The 18,711-nt window shown below is 44.7% G+C and overlaps 1 long non-coding RNA gene across 1 annotated transcript; it reads right to left on the bottom strand.

The window, feature by feature from the left end:
* Positions 1-7,688: 7,688 nt before the first annotated feature.
* LOC133514113 (uncharacterized) lies at positions 7,689-13,964 on the bottom strand. The gene is made up of 3 exons (XR_009798718.1): positions 13,786-13,964; positions 11,819-11,915; positions 7,689-7,990 (listed from the first exon to the last, which is right to left on the bottom strand). It is a non-coding gene; the product is annotated as an uncharacterized LOC133514113 (long non-coding RNA).
* Positions 13,965-18,711: the final 4,747 nt, after the last annotated feature.

Below are 18,711 nucleotides of genomic sequence, written 5' to 3' on the forward strand. Positions count from 1 at the left end.
GAACCCGGGTCCTCGGAACTGTGAAGCCGGCGTTTTACCAGCTGATCCACCGTGCCGCCCTCATTACAATTTCATTCCAGCGAATTTTTCGGTGCCGCTGTTCCGGTCAGGAGACCGGAGTCAATCGGGCAAAACTGTTTGGTGTCAGTCGGTGACTTGAAAACGATGCGTAAGTGGAGGTTGCAGGAACAAAAATCAGTTTCCAAGAGTTGCACCCGTGACCAGCGAGCCCACATCGTGTCACGTTTGCCCCCTAACCACATTTTTAAAAGACAAAAAATGGGCAAAACTGCTCCCCTCCTCTGCACTAGACCGGCGGCGGCGTCGGCAACAAGCCTGCAGCAGTTCGGCGAGTTCCCCGGCTTAACGACGCTAAATGAGCGACGCGCTTCACGCCGAATTCAAGTCGGCGGAAGATTCCGCGGCGAAGAGGCTGTTGACAGAGTCTCAGAGGGAGCCGGCAAACGGTCACGTTGTCCTTTTCCTGCCCTTGTTGCCGACGGTTTTGTGCTGTGTAATAACTGCGGTGCGGCATTGTGCTTGACTCGGTCCCGGGAGCGACTTAGTTCTGGGCAGTCGTCCATTAGCGATAAAGAGCAAACGGGAGCACATTTGCTGCCCCCACCCCCCCCACCCCCCGGCCCCCCCTCTTCATTTTTGGCGCCCGCCAAAGCTGCAGGCTTGCTTGTTAACCGCATTGTACGGTGAACCCTTGATTAAAATTTACATGTTTGTCTGCGAAATTTATCCTCAGCTATTCACGGAAAAATTGAAATAATAATTCTTCCTTCCAAAATGCTCTAGCACGCCACAAGGTGGCACCAAAGCTGATAAGAAAGTAGTAATTGGTGTCACGGAAGATGTCGAAATGACCCAGCTCCTCTTTGCATGTCAGTGAAGAGCTCAGTTTAGACTGTGTTGTTAGTGGAAAGTATTCAGTGTCTTGGCAACAACAAATGTGCGCATGCACTTAAAGGTCAAGTGTCATCATCCCTATAAACATTCTAAAATAGATCTTGGAATGAAAAATACATATAACGTGATTCACTTCAATGTCTGCACGAAAAAATAAATATGAGCGGAGAGCGCGTCATCCGTGCGCAAAGTTGCCGAAGTCTCGTTCGACATCCAAGTGGTCGCCATATTGGTTGCGTCGTCTGTCCGTGACGTCACACACGGACATTCGCCATTGAAAACACGCTGTGCCGCCTCTTTTCGAAGAGGAGAAGACCTCACAACCGAATGAAGTGTCTGGGGAAATATTACCCGATTGTTTCGAGCAATATTTAGATGATATGCGGATCACTTCTAACAACAAACTCCCAGACAGTTTGTATGAGCCAGCCCGTCCGAAACGGTCTGCCGCGGACGAGGCGCCCCCGAAGCCGTCCGCCACGGACACAATCGAGTGAAGGGACCGGGGCAATATTACTCTATCGTTTCGTTTCGAGCCATATTTCGATTATATGTGGATAACTTCTACCTAACAATAGACTCCCAGACAGTATGTATGAGCCAGCCCGGCCGAAGCCGTGCCCCTCGTCCGAAGCCGTGCTTGGCGCTAACGGGTACATTGACACATTTAGCACCCCCGATTTACAGATTACGCCCCCCCCTCCTATCCATATTTCGCGACGAACCGGGTCTTTGGGAAAAGCATGAAGAGCAAATCCATCCTCCCGAGTGTTCGAACAATATCCAGCAATGCAACGAGCCGGCATTTTGGCTAACACGAGGACCAACGAGCTACCTTCCAGCCGGTCCGCTTGAGTGTGCGACTGGCCTTTACGTCACTTCCTGTTCCTTCTCGAAAGGCGGGAGTTACAAAAAGCCATATATGTAAAAATCATTTCATGACAGTGGCACTTTAAAGATTTTGTGGAGAAAAAACGGAGGGGTCGATACCGGCTGCCCTTTTTTCATTAATAACATACTAATAATAAACTAAAAAAAAAAAATCATGCATTTCTTGACAGTGGACCATTAAAGTGCATCTTTTTCTGAAATCAAATCATCTGTTCGGCAGTTTATTTTAGAAGATTAAAGTCGGAAGAGTGTGAAATGATAAACCGTTTTAGGATCATAATTTATTGCATATTTATTGATCTCGGATTTACACGTGGGGGTTCCGATTCATCCACGAATTTGGGTTGTGCATTCATAAAGGAAAACTTTGCTGCGCCCTGTATCGATATTTCGATTGTACTTCAATCAAAAGCGGGTTTGATGATGTTCTTCCACACCAAAACAGACCCTCGATGAACCTTTGGATCTTTTCCCAATTCTCTTCCCACAAAGTCGGAAGCGCGCGATTGTCCAAAGCAGTTTCGGTGCGAGAGTCTCGGGACTACAGCGATGTAAGAAGCTTAACGATCGACGGCTCGCCGCTTGCAGATTTATGCAAATATGTGCGTGAATGTTTTTTTTTTTTTTTTAAACAGAGCACCTCGTGCCTCGCGGAGCTCCGCGCGGTAAACCGCCGTCTCGAGTCGCGTTTTTAACGGCGCGAGCGGCATTTCTGGAATTCACAATTCCAAATCGATTGAAGAGGTAGTTGCAGAGGTTTTGGGAAAAGTTGCGCGCGTGAGGATGACGCCGCGGCTGCCGTGCGTACTCGGGCGTCTTATAATAAACAAAGAAGTTGAGAGTTCACTTTTAACTCAAAAATGGATCATTTAGCAGCTCGTGTTGTCAAGTACAAAGTCAACAAAACTACATGCTTGTTATCTTTGCCTTTCTAACAAGTCCATCCATCCATTTTCTTAGCCGCTTATGCTCACAAGGGTCGCACGGAGAGCCCGGAGGAAACCCACGCGGGCAACGGGGAGAACATGCAAACTCCACACAGGCGGGTCCGGGATTGAACCCAGGACCTCAGAACTGCGAGGCCAATGCCTTCCAGCTGATCCACCGTTGCCGCCAAATCACTTCGATATTTTTTTCCTGACATGAGAAAAAAATACATTTATAGATACATGGCTTTCATTTGACAGATATGGTATATATTTTTAATGCGTACTTCTTGTTCCACAGGTGCTCGCTGCTATTACAATTTTATGAGTCATGAAAAATTACTTGGGGGGGGGGGTGATTTCTATCCATTATGATGTGTCGCACCCCGACAGCTCTGATCCAATTAGAATGAATTTTGGGCCAGATTGTATCCATTTTGGCACGGTGGATCAACTGGTAAAGCGTTGGCCTTACAGTTCTGAGGTCCCGGGTTCGATCCCGGACCCGCCTGTGTGGAGTTTGCATGTTGTCCCCGTGCCTGCGTGGGTTTCCTCCGGGCACTCCGGTTTCCTCCCACATTCCAAAAAACATGCAACATTCATTGGACACTCTAAATTGCCCCTCGGTGTGATTGTGAGTGTGATTGGCTGTTTGTCTCCATGTGCCCTGCGATTGGCCGGCGACCACTTCAAGGTGTACCCCGCCTCTTGCCTGTTGACAGCTGGGATAGGCTCCTGCACTCCCCGCGACCCTAGTGAGGATAAGCGACAAAGAAATGGATGGATGGATGGATGGATGGATGGATGGATGGATGGATGGATTGTATCCACTTGACTTTGCAGCTGACAAACATCTTAAACCTTCTTTAGTGGTATGCGCCATTTTGAAAAATACACAAAAACTGTTGTACAGCAACTGCTGTCACGCTTGGAGCTGCATTCATTTTTCCACTGATCCACTTTTACGAAAGCTGCATACAATAAACAACATGTATTCCATCAAAAAAAAAAAAAAAGACTTTGAGAAAGTATACATATCTGTAGAGACGCTGTCATCACGTTTTTTATAGATGCTTTCTTCCTGCGTGTCAGCAGGTTTCGGAGGTATTTGATGGTTGTTGTTTCCGTGAGGCTGCCTATAGCACAGCTCCCGTTAAATACACACTACTTGGATAAATCTACTTTTTTAAAGTACAACAACTGAGCAATATAATATCATCCCTGTTCAAAGTGCCTTTTAGACCATGTTTTGAAAGACAATATGCCCCGATTGTCGGATTATCCATCCATCCATCCATCCATCCATCCATCCATCCATCCATCCATTCTCTTCCGCTTCTACAGGTCGGGTCGCGGGGGAAGTACCTTCAGCAGGGACACCCAGACTTCCCCTTCCCCAGCCACTTCTTCCAGCTCTTCCGGAGGGATCCCAAGGCGTACCTAGAGACATAGTCTCTCCAGCGTGTCCTGGGTCGTCCTCGGGGTCTCTTTCCGGTGGGACGTGCCCGGAACACCTCACCAGGGAGGTGTCAGGGAGGCATCCGGATCAGATGCCCCAGCCACCTCATCTGGCTTCTCTCAATGCGGAGGAGCAGCAGCTCGACACTGAGCGCCTCCCTGATGACCAAACTTCTCACCCTATCCCTAAGGGAGCCGCTTGTATTTGGGATCTTGTTCTTTCGGTCACAACCCACAGCTCGTGCCCATAGGTGAGGGTAGAAACGTAGATCAACTGGTCTTTACCACAACGGACCGATACAAAGTCCGCAACACTCCAGACGCTACACCGATCCGTCTGTCGATCTCCTCCTCCGTTCTTCTCTCACTTGTGAACAAGACCCCCAAGATACTTGAACTCCTCCACTTGGGGCAGGATCTCATCCCCGACCCAGAGAGGGCACGCCGCCCTTTTCCGACTGAGGACCACGGTCTCGGATTCGGAGGTGCTGATTCTCATCCCAGCCGCTTCACGCTCAGCTGTCGGATTATCCTTTTTGATTATCTTGTGGATTTTTGTTTCCTCGCTCCCTAATCTGGACCTACAATCGTAAACGCCAAAGCTGTCCGGTAATTTCCGTGATTGTGATGTGAAACAGAACGACAGCCAAACAGGAAGCCGTCTGAAGACTGCGCACAAGTCGAGGAGAATCATGCCGTGGAGAGTCAGGTCATTCCAAAATCCCATAAATCATCCACTCAAGTCATGATTGAGGGCAAATAGAAGCAGTGGTATCAAGGTGGGAAGATCTCACCTTGCGTCCGGATGTTCTGGGTCAAGTCACCTCTTGAATTGTCTGGCCGACGACGGGGGACGCGGAGTCTAATTTGTCCGACCTGTTCCCGCTTAAGAGATTCACGGTGGCTCGGCAGAGGGCGGATGTGCTCCGAGGGCTGACATTTAATCCATGCCAATTTATCACCACCGCGGCCCGCCCGAGCGGATGGATCGGCCGAAGCGGGTGGCGGGCTGCCTCGCAGGGGGTGGGGGGGCTCGGTTGCGGTGGGGGGCAGGGAACGTATGGCTTTTATTGTACCGTCGTAGTTTTTGTGCATGGAAATGAGGACGGCGCGATTGAGATGCTAAAACAGCGGCGGCCGTTATAAGGAGACAATTTTTTTGGTGCCTTTTTATGGCCACGTGGATGCGGGCCAAGATTGCGGATGGAGCAATGAATTTTCTCAGCAGCCAACGGGGGGGGGGGGGGGTGGCTTGTTCGACCATACTTTCCTCAGTGGCGATATGGAATAGTTATCGCTCTTTGTGTTGAGCCCACAAGGCCGTCATAGTGAAGCTTATTAGAGAAACAAGCTAAAAAGGTACGATAGTTTCAGGACTGTACCTGTCAGGCATGATATTCCCCCCCCCCCCCCCCACCCCCCTTACCCGGATCACCTCCCGCCCTCGTCTGCTGCTGTCATAAAAAACACATCTGGTATTATTTTCTGTCAGTTTCTCTCCTCTTCCTGTGCATCACCCGGATTGATTTTGCCTGAATTCACCGCAGGCTGACAATAAAATGCGCGTCCCAAAGAGGTACCGCGGCGCTGGATTACAAGTCTTGCGTGCAAACCCGAGTTTTAGATGGTACTCAAGATGTCGTTCTCAGTTTTTTTTTTTTGCAGTGATGACACGAGGATACATGGGAAAAGTGTTTTTCAAGTTAGTGTGAAACTCACTTTTACGGGCAGGAGCGTTGGAAAAAAAGCGCACTAAGGGGGGCGACCCGGCCAGAACCACAAAATGGCACTTTTCAGGTGGTAAATTATCGGCCATTACACCAGAGGCGCCACGCGGGAATGGCGTTCTTTCTTGGACTGGGGGAGCGGTTTTTGATCATTTTGACAGGTCCGGGGAAAAGGAAAATAATCTTCCTGCCGGGGCGATCGAGAAAAGCAGGTAAACGATCTCTCTTTTGACAGGAAAAATGGAGAGCGCGCTGTTGTTCTGACATCGGCTAGCATGCGGGCAATTATGTTTACCTAAATTACTCAAATACAGACAACCAAACAATTTTTTTTGTCCATAAATTGTCATCGTTTTCAGCAGAAGTCAACGGCAGTCAATCACTTTCTGCCACCAGGACGTACCCGCGACTAACATTATAAAAGGGTTGCTTGCACTTTGAAAACGGAATTGTTTTGTGATGATACACACAAAATCTTTAAAGTGCCACTGTCATGAAATGATTTTGACGCGTTTGTCACTCCCGCCATGAAAATCCTCTTGTGGGATTTCTTTCCGAGAAGAAGCAGGAAGTGACATCAATAGCAGCCGCTCACTCAGGCGGTCTCATATGTTTCTACTAGTTTTACCTGCTGGAAGGTAGTTCGTTGTTCCGTCGTGTTAGCCAAAATGCCGGCTCGATGTATTGCTGGATATTGTTCGAACACTCGGGAGGATGGATTCGCTCTTCGTACTTTTCCAAAAGACCCGGTTCGTCATGAAAAATGGATTGTACGAGTGCAAAAGACGAGAGCTTCGTGGATTCCAAATGACAGGTAAGTGTGTATACGGCTAGTAAAAAAAAATAATAGTTTGGAGGGTGAGGGGTACGTAATCCTCTCAGAATGTAACAAAAGATCCACGCACGTAAGTCAGGGGTGCTAAATGTGTCCATGTACCCGTTGGCGCCAAGCACGGCTTCGGACGAGGGGCACGGCTTCGACCGGGCTGGCTCATACATACTGTCTGGGAGTCTGTTGTTAGTTAGAAGTGATCCGCATATCATCGAAATATGGCTCAAAACGAAACGATTGAGTGATATTGCACCGGCCCCTTCACTCGATTGTGTCCGTGGCGGACGGCTTCGGCGGTGCCTCGTCCGCGGCGGACTGCTTCGGACGGGCTGGCTCATACATACTGTCTGGGAGTCTGTTGTTACTGAGGAGTGATCCGGATATCATCTAAATATGGCTCCAAACGATAGGGTAATATTGCCCCGGTTACTTCACTCGATTGTGTCCGTGGCGGACGGCTTCGGCGGTGCCTCGTCCTCGGCGGACTGCTTCGGACGGGCTGGCTCATACATACTGTCTGGGAGTCTGTTGTTACTGAGGAGTGATCCGGATATCATCTAAATATGGCTCCAAACGATGGGGTAATATTGCCCCGGTGACTTCACTCGATTGTGAGGTGTTCTCTTCTGTGAAAAGAGCTTCCGTGTCCCATAGTGGGTGGCACTGCGTATTTTTCAATGGCGAATGTCCAGGTGTGACATCACGGACAGACAATGCAGCCAACACGGCTACCACTTGGATGTCGAACGAGACTTCGGCAACTTTGCGCACGGATGACCCACTCTCCGCTCATATTTATTTTTCCGTATCAACATTGAAGTGAATAACGTTATATGTATTTTTCATGACAATATCTATTTTGGAATGTTTCTAGGCATGACACTTGACCTTTAACAACACCGTGTTCCGCCATTTTTATTTTGGTCGGGATGTCCGCGAGCTGCCATTTTTTCTCCCCATGTGATAAAAAACAAAGAAGAAGAACATTTGCCTTTTTTCCCATTTGGAACTCTCACAGCCTCATCTGTCTTCCGAGTTCTCCGGAGCCCGCGACCCATCAGCTGTGCTCCGGCCTCTGCGGGGTCACACATCAACAGTCTACGCCGCAACCCGGGGATAGATTTCCTCTCCCCTTCCCTGGGCATCAATCACCGGGGGGGGGTGTCTATTATGCATACTCAAGCAGGCAGTAGAGCAATGTCACGGTGCAGGACTTCGGACTACCGGGAGAAGAGTAGAACCTGTGCATGACAGTGAGCCGACCGTAAATGTTCGCAGACGGGAAAGACGTCGTTTCAATGGGCGACGGAACAAAAAGGTCACATTCGCGGGTGCAGCGTCGAAAGGTACACGGAGGGGCGTGTGGACGCCTTTTAGAACTTGTAACCATTTTGAAAGCACCACAGTGGCACCAAGATACCCGCTCGAGTTCATTCCTTTATTACAAATGAATGAAAATGACATTCATCTGTTCCAGCCTCCTTAAAGAAACCCAACAACAAATCTTTGTTTTTTTGTTTTGTTTTTTTTTTTGTTAGTAAGGAAAAGTGGACCCTGAATCGTAATTTCCGGCCTGTAAGCCGCAACTTTTTTCCCCAACACGCTTTCAACCCTGCGGCTTATGAGGTGATGCAGCTAATTGGTGCATTTTTTTCTAACGGCCGCAAGGGGGCACTCGAGCGGAAAAAGTAATCGTGAGACCAGTGGAATATCTGTGCCGAGGAACGAACTTTTACCGGTGTGTTGTTTTTTTTTTTTTTAAGCGGCCCTCTTAGCGCTGCGCTAGCATTAGCGGTATGCTAGCATGTTGCTGCCGTGTTACTGCCGTGTGTATGTGATTTTTACCGGTACGTTTTTTTTTAAAGGGCCCTGTTAGCGCTCTGCTAGCGTGTTGCTGCTGTGTTACTGCCACGTCTCGGTGATTTTTAGCGGTATGTTTTTTTTTTTTAACCGGCCCTGTTAGCGCCGCGCTAGCGTGTTTCTGCTGTGTCACTGCCGTGTCTCTGTGATTTTTACCGATATGTATATCGAGACAAACAGCCGCACTCACAATCACACCTACGGGCAATTTAGAGTGTCCGATTAATGAAGCCATTTTTCAACTCGGTACTGTTAATTTTGGTACAAAATCCTGCTACGTGCTTTTCATAACAGGAACCGTTATTTGTTCGTTTGTTTTATGTTTTGTTTTGGGGTTTTTTTTTTATATTGAAAGCATTTGAATATTAAAGAATCCTTGGGTAATACCTAATACGAGCATATTCTGCGATGCATCGTGTCGGAGACAAGAAAATCCTCTCCAAATTGCACGAGAGTGAAGACAACGGGAGGGGAACGGCGGCGGAAACCTCGAAGAGCGGCGAGGCAAAGACGGGAGCTCTAATTGCACACAACAGAGGGAGGAAGCACTGATGCAACAAAGCGGAAAGAGCCAGCGAGAAGAGAAAGTCCAAAAGACGTTTCGGGTTGTGTCAACGCCGAGGAAGCAGAGCACGGAGATTGTTGACTCTGCGGCCGACGTCCCCGCGTTTCGACTCGAGCGGAGACGGCGAGCCGGGGTCGCCAATTAAACCCTCTAATTAAATCCCCGGCTCTTATGAGAAAGACGCCGGGTGGGGGGTGCTGACGCTCGCTTGGCAAGAATTGCACCTGTCGCCGCCAGAAAAGAAAGAAAAAGAAGAAGAAACGCTGAGAGATGTTTGAGATTCTCGACAACGAGGACAATTTCTCCTTTGCTTGTTTACGTGCGCAAAATAAAATTATTACATTATTTTCGTGACTTTTTTTCTTGAATTGAAAATGATCATTTAACATTTAAAAAGAAAAAAAAAATATTATTATTATTTAAAATCAATTTTAAATAAATAAATAAATTGAAATTTAGTATTTATTCTTTTATTTTCTCCATTGAGAAAGGAGGGTACACACGAGACTCCTGGAAGAAACTCGCAAAAGCTAACATTAGCTTGGTAGCGGAACTCATTTGGAATTGAGTGTGACTGTAACGTTCCGTGTTATTGGTTTGAAGTTTTATTTTTAAATCCATCCATTCATTTTCTTTGCCGCTTATCCTCACAAGGAACCGAACTGGGCACATAGAGACAAACAGTCGCACTCACAATCCCACCTTGGGGCAATTTAGAGTGTCCAATTAACATTGCATGCTTTTGGGATGTAGGAGGAAACCGGAGTGCCCACCCGGAGAAAACCCACGCAGGCAACGGGGGAGAACATGCAAACTCCACACAGGCGGGGCTGGGATCGAACCCGGGTCCTCAGAACTGTGAGGTCAACGTTTTAACACTGTGACGCCTTTATTTAAAAAAAATATATAATAATAATAATAATAAATCGAGCTGTCGAGCTTCACCCTTTTTTTTTGTTTTGGTCTCAGAATATGCCCAATCCCTTGGTTGTGTTTCCTCGGGTGCGGTGGTTTCTTTAAAAAGAAAAAAAATTGAGGTACAAGATAGAGACACAGAGTTATTTTGGTTTTTTTTTACCAAGATATGAATTTAGTAGGCGGCATGATGGAGCAGCTGGTAAAGCGTTGGGCTCACAGTTCTGAGGTTGCGGGTTCAATCCCACCTGTGTGGAGTTTGCATGTTCTCCCCGTGCCTACGTGGGTTTTCTCCAGGTGGGTACTCCGGTTTCCTCCCCCATCCCAAAAACATGCAACATTAATTGGACACTCTAAATTGCCCCTAGGTGTGATTGTGAGTGCACCTGTTTATCCCCCGTGTGGTGTGCCCCGCCTCCTGCCCGTTGACAGTGGCATAGGCTCCAGCACTCCCTGCGACCCTCGTGAGGATAAGCGGTGAAGAAAATGGATGGATTTACTAGGCGGCACGGTGGATCAGCTGGTAAAGCGTTGGCCTCACAGTTCTGAGGACCTGGGTTCGATCCTGGCCCTCCCCGTGTGGTGTTTCCATGTTCTCCCCGTGCCTACGTGGGTTTTCTCCAGGTGGGTACTCCGGTTTCCTCCCACATCCCAAAGACATGCAACATTAATTGGAGACTCTAAATTGCCCCTAGGTGTGATTGTGAGTGCGGCTGTTTGTCTCGATGTGCCCTGCGATTGGCTGGGAACCAGTTCAGGGTGTACCCCGCCTTCTGCCCGTTGACAGCCGGGATAAGCTCCAGCACTCCCCGCTACCCTCGTGAGGATAAGCAGCAAAGAAAATGGATGGATGGATGAATTTACTACTGTACTATTTGTTTGCTGATGGTGAGTGTTTTTTAAAAATAAGTGATTGTTTTGCAAGAATTTGTTCTCGTACTTTATTTTTTTTGTACAAAATGCTAAATTGTCATGAAAACCTGAACCTGATACGAAAAGCTGTAAAATCGAGAGGCAAATCCGTTTCACGCGTCAGTCACATTTTGCCGCGTGGAATTTGTGCGCTTGATCTGTGATGACGAGCGCTGCGATTGGACAGATGCCGCTTTGCAATTAACAATGAATCATGAATCTGGCTTTCGACCTCCATCCAAACGCGCTGCTAATAAAGCTCCCTTAGCACAAGATTAATGCGCGCCGGGTCCAACGCGACGGCGCAACACATTCATCCATTCCGCGGCGACATTTTGACCGAGGCGCCGCTCCACTCAACTACTTCCATCAACAAAAATACGAGAGGTTCAATGACCGCTTTTGTAACTTAGTTAAAAACAGGCATAAATGTCGAATGTAATTGATACCCAGCTGTTCTACGGCCCTCGTAAACTCGGATGATTAAAGCGTTTTTTGGCTTTAAAGATGTTGTGTATGCGTAATGATAATAATAATCAGCGGCGACTAGAGGAGTTATTTTCGAAATAACACAGATGGTGACTCACTTTATGGAAATTTGGAGCATTCCAGGACACTACTTCATATTGTTTAGGATTAGCGGCTAATTCATATTTAGGTGCCGCGTGGCAGCTTTTTGCAGCCATATTGGTGTTAAAAAAAAGTGGTAAATATGACATCTTTGGGTCGAAATAAAAAGGACAAAAACAATAACACCACACGTATGCATTTGTAACACTCTAATAAGAATGTGTGCTAACACTGCAGCTCTGCTTACCTTGTGGCTTGGATACTGTAGTTGCTTGGGAATGACAGATTTTCACCTCGCTTTGTCGGCAAATTATGAGCTGAGAAACTGCATCGTGGCTCCTACTCTGTAAATGAGTCATATTTGATAATTTCATCAGTAACAGATAGTATCTAATAAAAGTACTTCATTCTTTAACTTTGCATTTCAATAGTAGTTCTGTGTATCACGGTAATACAGTACTTGTACGTGGTAATGACGGAAATAAATAGAATGAAAAAAATATAACAGTTCTTGGGACTTTTTTGCTTCACTGAGGTGCTCCTTCTGTTGTTTTCACCTCTTGGCCACCAGAGGGCAGTATAATACAGACGTAGAGACACACATGAAGAAGACTTTCACAACTGACTAGGTGGGCTTCGGTAATACACCGAATACTCGGTTCTCGAACGTCCTCGTTCTCGGACAAATCGGTTTTCGAATGAAAATTTTGAGATTTTTTTTTTTTTTGCTTCTGTTTTCGAACGAAAAACAATACTCGAATGCACTGACAAAACCCGGAAACAACATAGTGCGCGCGGCCAGACCAGCTGACCCACGACACGCTTTGTTGTGAATTCCCACGCCGCCGAAAAAACATGGAAATAACATAATGCTGGCGGCACAAGCAGTTGACCCCCCCCCCAACGACGCATTTTGTTTTTGTCTATTTGAACGCCCCCCAAAATAAAAACCCGGAAATGACATAACGCGTGCGGCGCAACCACCCCACTTTTGTTATTCTGTATAACGCAGCCTCTGTACACAGACGTTTCCGGTAGTGTTATCTGTTGTTTTTCTTCTTATCGAGGACTACCGTATGAACCCCAATCATGGCTCCAAAGAAGGCAAGTGGAGGTAGTAAGGCTGCTGGTGCTGAAAAACTTTTTTTTTTTTTTTAATTTTTGAAGGCTTGGAACGCATTATTTCTTTTTCCATTCATTGTAATGGGAAACATCGATTCGGTTTTCGAACAAATCACTTCTCGAACCGTTTTCTGGACAGATTTTGGTCGAGAACCAAGACATCACTACATTTTCACCACCCTTTGCGTTCAAGTAGCTGTTACCGAAAAGTTATTGTGCTTCGTTACCCTGCCTATGGCCTTTATATTGTTTATTAGCATTAAGCTTATCAGACTTTAAGGCAAAAAGAGACGACTCCGTCCTCTATTTTTTTTTCAATCATAATTAATAAATGCGAGCTTGTATAAAACCAGGGGTTATTTATTTAAATATTGGTATTTGTATTGAATAATAGCTGAAAAGGCAAAGGTTAGCGTGTCGCCGAACACATTTCGGCGTTCACGAGCCGTCAAAATTATCACTATGTGGGATTTAGTCCTGACGGGAACAGATCCAGCCACAATTTTATTCGTATGCACCCAGACTTTTTTACGCTTCCAAACTTTTCCGTGTAAATCTCGACGATTTACTCACCAGGTCCACGTGTCGATCCAGTTGTCCAAGACAAGCGGGAAGCGGATTAACAATCCAATTTCTTATCAGAGAAAACATCGATTTCGGCGTTAAATACGGGCCGTCTATGCCGGGTTTATCTCATTTTTTTCCACGTACCGGCGTTTCTTAAATGTCTAACGGTATTGGACAAGACTCTGGGCGTCGTGCTGCAAGACATATTTCCGTGTGGTCTCCAAACGACTTAGCATTGCGCAATGCTTAGCTTGACGGGCAATATGGCGACTTAAACAAAAGTCACGTGATTTTTATGACGTAGGTGCACGAGCTCTATAAAAGTGGTGTGTTTTGGGCACACAAAAAAGGGGACTTGTGACGTCATTATTAGCTTCTCGGCATGGATGCTATTCTATATTAACAAAGCTTACAAAGGTAGTCTAAATGGTCAAAAATCACACACTGCAACAACACAGAGTTTTCCACAAGGACACAAAGTAAATATGTGTCACGTTAGAAGACCAACAGTATATGTTTACGTACCTGTTTGAAGCAAACACAGCAGGAAGGGCTTGCTAAACATTTGGATACGGAGCCTCGTCCTTGCGCTGCTTCAGGACACCTGGGAAATTGCAACTATCCGACCTGTTGTGCTTTGCTTGTTAACAATAAACCTGATCTGTTCAATCATCGTACGGTTAAATTATCTGCAACGATTTCAACCAAGGCGGCACGGTGGGGAAAGAGAGAGAGAGAGAGAGAGAGGAGAGAGAGAGAGAGAGAGAGAAATATATAGAAAGAAAGAAAGATAGAAAGATAGAGATATATATCAAAAGATAAAGAGAGATGATAGAGAGAGAGAGAGAGAAATGGGGAAAGAGAGAGAGGGAAAGAGAGAGAGAGAGAGAAATATATAGAAAGAAAGAAAGATAGAAAGATAGAGCGAGGGAGAAAGATAGAGAAAGAGAGATCTAGAGCGATAGATAAAGAGAGATGATAGAGAGAGAGAGAGAGAGAGGAGAGAGAGAGAAATATATAGAAAGAAAGAAAGATAGAAAGATAGAGCGAGGGAGAAAGATAGAGAAAGAGAGATAGATAGAGATATAGCTCAATAGATAAAGAGAGATGATAGAGAGAGAAAGATGGAGATAGAGATATAGATGGATAGATAAAGAGAGATGGTAGAGAGAGAGAGAGAGAGAGAGAGAAATGGGGAAAGAGAGAGAGAAAGATAGAGAGGGATATAGATAGAAAGATAGAGCGAGGGAGAAAGATAGAGAAAGAGAGATCTAGAGCGATAGATAAAGAGAGATGATAGAGAGAGAGAGGTAGAGATAGATAGATAGATAGATAGATAGATAGATAGATAGATAGATAGATAGATAGATAGATAGATAGATAGATAGATAGATAGATAGATAGATAGATAGATAGATAGATAGATAGATAGATAGCTAGATAGATAGATAGATCGATAGATAGATAGATAGATAGATAGATAGATAGATAGAAGATAGATAGATAGATAGATCGATAGATAGATAGATAGATAGATAGATAGATTTTTATGATGTTGTTTGTTTTCACCAATGGGTTATTGCACCGACTATTTTGACACACAAATTTACAATGCCTAAATAAATGTAATTTACATTGACTTTTACTGCCATTGTTTCATACCGATAAGAGCGAGAGTAAATTTAATGAACAGCATGAGGCCCGGTAATGCTCCTTGTGGGACTCCTTTGTCATCATTATAGGTTTTTTCCAAGGAAACATCTTGACAAAATGTTGCTTTTTGTTGGCTCATCTTCAGCCAAATTGCTCGCCTTTAACTGCAGTTTGGTCATTCCTGTCCTCCACTTGAAAAGAAACCAAGGCAACGCCGATGCATCAATGAAGGGAAGAAGAAAGTCCAATACATCTTTTCATTTATTCAAAAAAATAAAATAAAAGTGGAAAACAAAAGCCCGGGATTCAACACAAGGCATTCATTGAGCTTTGGAACGTTTTATTTGTACATTTGCAAGAGCGTAATCATTAAAAAAGGGAGCACTTAATTGTTTATTCATGAATAAAAAGCGTCTAAATAGGAGCTATGCGCACTCTCTATTTTAAAATATTAATTATTCAGTTTTTTTTTTTTTTTTTGGTACTCTGTATCTGGTCTGGCCAAATTGTTATGGCTTGGAGGAGGAAGGAAGAAAGAAATCTACTTTGAGACCGCCAGACCTTCTGAAACAGTTCACTTGTGTGGATGACTGGGGGGTTTTTTTTTGTTGTTTGTTTTTTTTTTATCCTTTGGGCAACTTCTGGAAGATGGAATATTAAATCTTTAAAGACCTGCTGCGCGGCACGGAGAGAAATACACTAATTGCTTATTTTGGAACAGAATAACCACCGTAATAAAAATCGTAACATGCTTTATGTTTATGAAACTGGATACTCTGTGGACAAGAGATACTGTACCGGAGACCCTTGAAAAATGCATCATCGATGAAGGCTATTAATTATGATCATTCTTCTGTTTTGGTTTCTATTTGAGTGACCCAACCTGATCATTGATATTATTGTTAATCACATTTACATGCATTTATCAATTATTTATTTTAATAACTATATTGTATTTATCTCTAGATTTCAAGGTATTTTTTTCAATCAAGTTGTATTTTTTAATGATAATCTATCATATTTTTCATATATTTCTTTTGTGTATGTGGAGCACATTTTCTACTCAGTAATTGCTCTTTTTCTATTCAAAACGTGAACTAATAATTCTGCAACGACATCTGTAACAACCGAACGGTTAAATTATCTGCAACAATTTGAACCAAGGCGGCCGGTTAAGCGTTGGCCTCACAGTTCTGAGGTCCCGGGTTCGATCCCGGCCTTACCTGTGTGGCGTTTGCATGTTCTCCCCGCGCCTGCGTGGGTTTTCTCCGGGTGGACGCTCCGGTTTCCTCCCACATCCCAAAAAACCTGCAACATGAATTGGACACTCTAAATTGCCCGTAGGTGCAGCCCCCCTCCTCCATATTGACTGGCGTGCTAATCACCAGCAACGCATTTCGCCAATGCATAAAAGATGGCGTCCGTCATTTGCCCTTTACCCCCACCCCCGATTCTTTGGGCCCGACGGACGTTTCCGACCCGGTGCAGCGCTCCCGATCGAATCCCAGTCATTAGCTGCGAGATACTGAAGGTAGAGAGATTACGCAACACCGGAGAAATTTAAACGTCTTTTTTTTTTTAAGATGAGCGTTATGGATTTTTTTTTTTTTTTAATGCTAAAGTCTATCGATTTGAAATTACATCTTTTGGAACGCATCCCACGAGACTTCAGCTCGATGAACAGAACAAAAAGGAGTGACAGAGAAACAGAAATATTGTCACTTACTGTGACATAGCACGAAAAATTTAAATTTAAAAAATAACAACAAAGTGCAGCATAGCCTAGTGGTTAGCATGCCTGCCTCGCAGTCACGAGATCCCGGTTCGCTTTTCCTACTCCACAATCATTTCTATTTAATGTTCTATGGTTTTGAACCCGATGCACCATTTTTTTTTTTTTTAATGACTGGTTTCAGAAGCCAGTACGGTGGAGCAGCTGGAAAGTGTTAGCCTCACATTTCTGAGGTGGCGGGTTCGATCCCGGACCCACCTGTGTGGAGTTTGCATGTTCTCCCCGTGCCTTGCCTGGGTTTCATCCGGGCACTCCGGTTTCCTCCCACATCCTAAAAAACAACCAACATTAACTGGACCCTCGAAATTGCCCCTAGGTGTGATTGTGAGTATGATTGGTTGTTTGTCTCCATGTGCCCTGTGATTGGCTAGCAACCAGTTTCCCGATGACAGCTGAGAAAGGCTCCAGGACTCCCCGCGACCCTCGTGAGGATAAGCGGCTAAGAAAATTGGATGGATGAACGCTTCAGAAGCACATTGGATCAATGGTTAACACGGGGGGGGGGGGGGTTCCGGGTTTAAATGTGCTTGCTTGGGTTTAATGCAAGAAATATGGATTCCTCACACTTCCCACAAACATGTATCATCACTCGAGTAAATCGTCCAAAGGTGTGAATGTAAGTGAACAATTAGCAGCCCAGAGTTAGCAAATGTTCATCATGCATCTCTCATTATCCCCCCCCCCCTTTAATTACTTTTTTTAAAGAAACCACTGTAGCCGAAGAAAATCAACCAAAAGCTGGAGGCTCACAGGCAGCTGAGTGGATCCAGAACCGATGCGGAATTTCTGCTTGACAGAAAAGTTTACTGCCTAGTTTCAATTGTTTTTAATTGATTACACATCCCCAAAAAGTAATTAAAACTTCAAACCACGACCGTTCAGTTTTATAGGTAGACTCCACGAGAAGAAGTCACGCGGGCTAAGCGACAGCCGCGGCTAACGTTTGCTTGTTTACAACGTAGACAAACACATAACAGATGGGCTTGGCTGTTTCTTCAGCGACTCGAAGAGGGGAGGGGCGAGCGTGCGCAGACGACCATCAAAATCTTAGCGGCCTTAAAACGGCAAATGTACCGTTTAAGAGGTTATGTTGGATAAATATTGGCGACGCTCCCACTTATTTAACCAGTTCGTAGAGGTATGTGTGGGACATGTCAAAATTACAAATAACCAATTGGGGAAGGGGGGGGGGGTAAAAACACATTTCCAGACTTGTCAGTCATATGCGACTTATATGACTTCAGAGTTTCATTTTTCTGCGCTAAAGAAAAAAATCAGCCTTTCACGAGCGCTTTATCAAAATCTAAATAATAGTTTAAATCATCTGCACAAAAGTGTTTTTTTTAATCCTGACAGTGTACCCAAAAGTGGTATCCAAATATTTGCCCTGTGTTGAACACAATCATGCAAAAGAGATGGTTATGTACAGTGCGTCTTATATTACAAAAATGCAACAGTGCCATCTAGCGGCGTTGCGGCCATTACAGCACAGCAAAATGTTAATTTTTGCAATTTCTTTCACGATGCAATTTTACTGGATACAAAAAATAATTTTGGGGTTTTCCTAAAAATAAATAAATTTATTAATTAAATTTGTATAAATGAATCAAAAATAAATAAATAGGTAGATAAATAAAATATTAAATGGTGGACGCAAGGACCCCCCCAAAGACCAGCAATATGTAAATCATAAATAAAATGTGAATTGGGGGACGCAAGGCTATTACAGTACAGCAAAATGTGGGACGATGCAATTTTAATGGATAAAAAAAATATTTGGGGGGTTTTCCTAAAAACTAATTAATTAATTAATTTTTAATACATGAATAAATAATAAACAGGTAGATAAATAAAATAATTTTGGACGCAAAACCCCGAAAGACCAGCAATATTTAAATCATAAATAAAATATTAATTGGGGGACGCAAGGACCCCCGCCCCAAAGACCAGCAATATGTAAATCAATATTAAATATAAACCTATGAATCTATTTTCTGAAGCGTATG

Source organism: Syngnathoides biaculeatus, chromosome 16 (assembly GCF_019802595.1).
Source record: "Syngnathoides biaculeatus isolate LvHL_M chromosome 16, ASM1980259v1, whole genome shotgun sequence".
In the NCBI taxonomy this organism is placed as follows: Eukaryota; Metazoa; Chordata; class Actinopteri; order Syngnathiformes; family Syngnathidae; genus Syngnathoides; species Syngnathoides biaculeatus.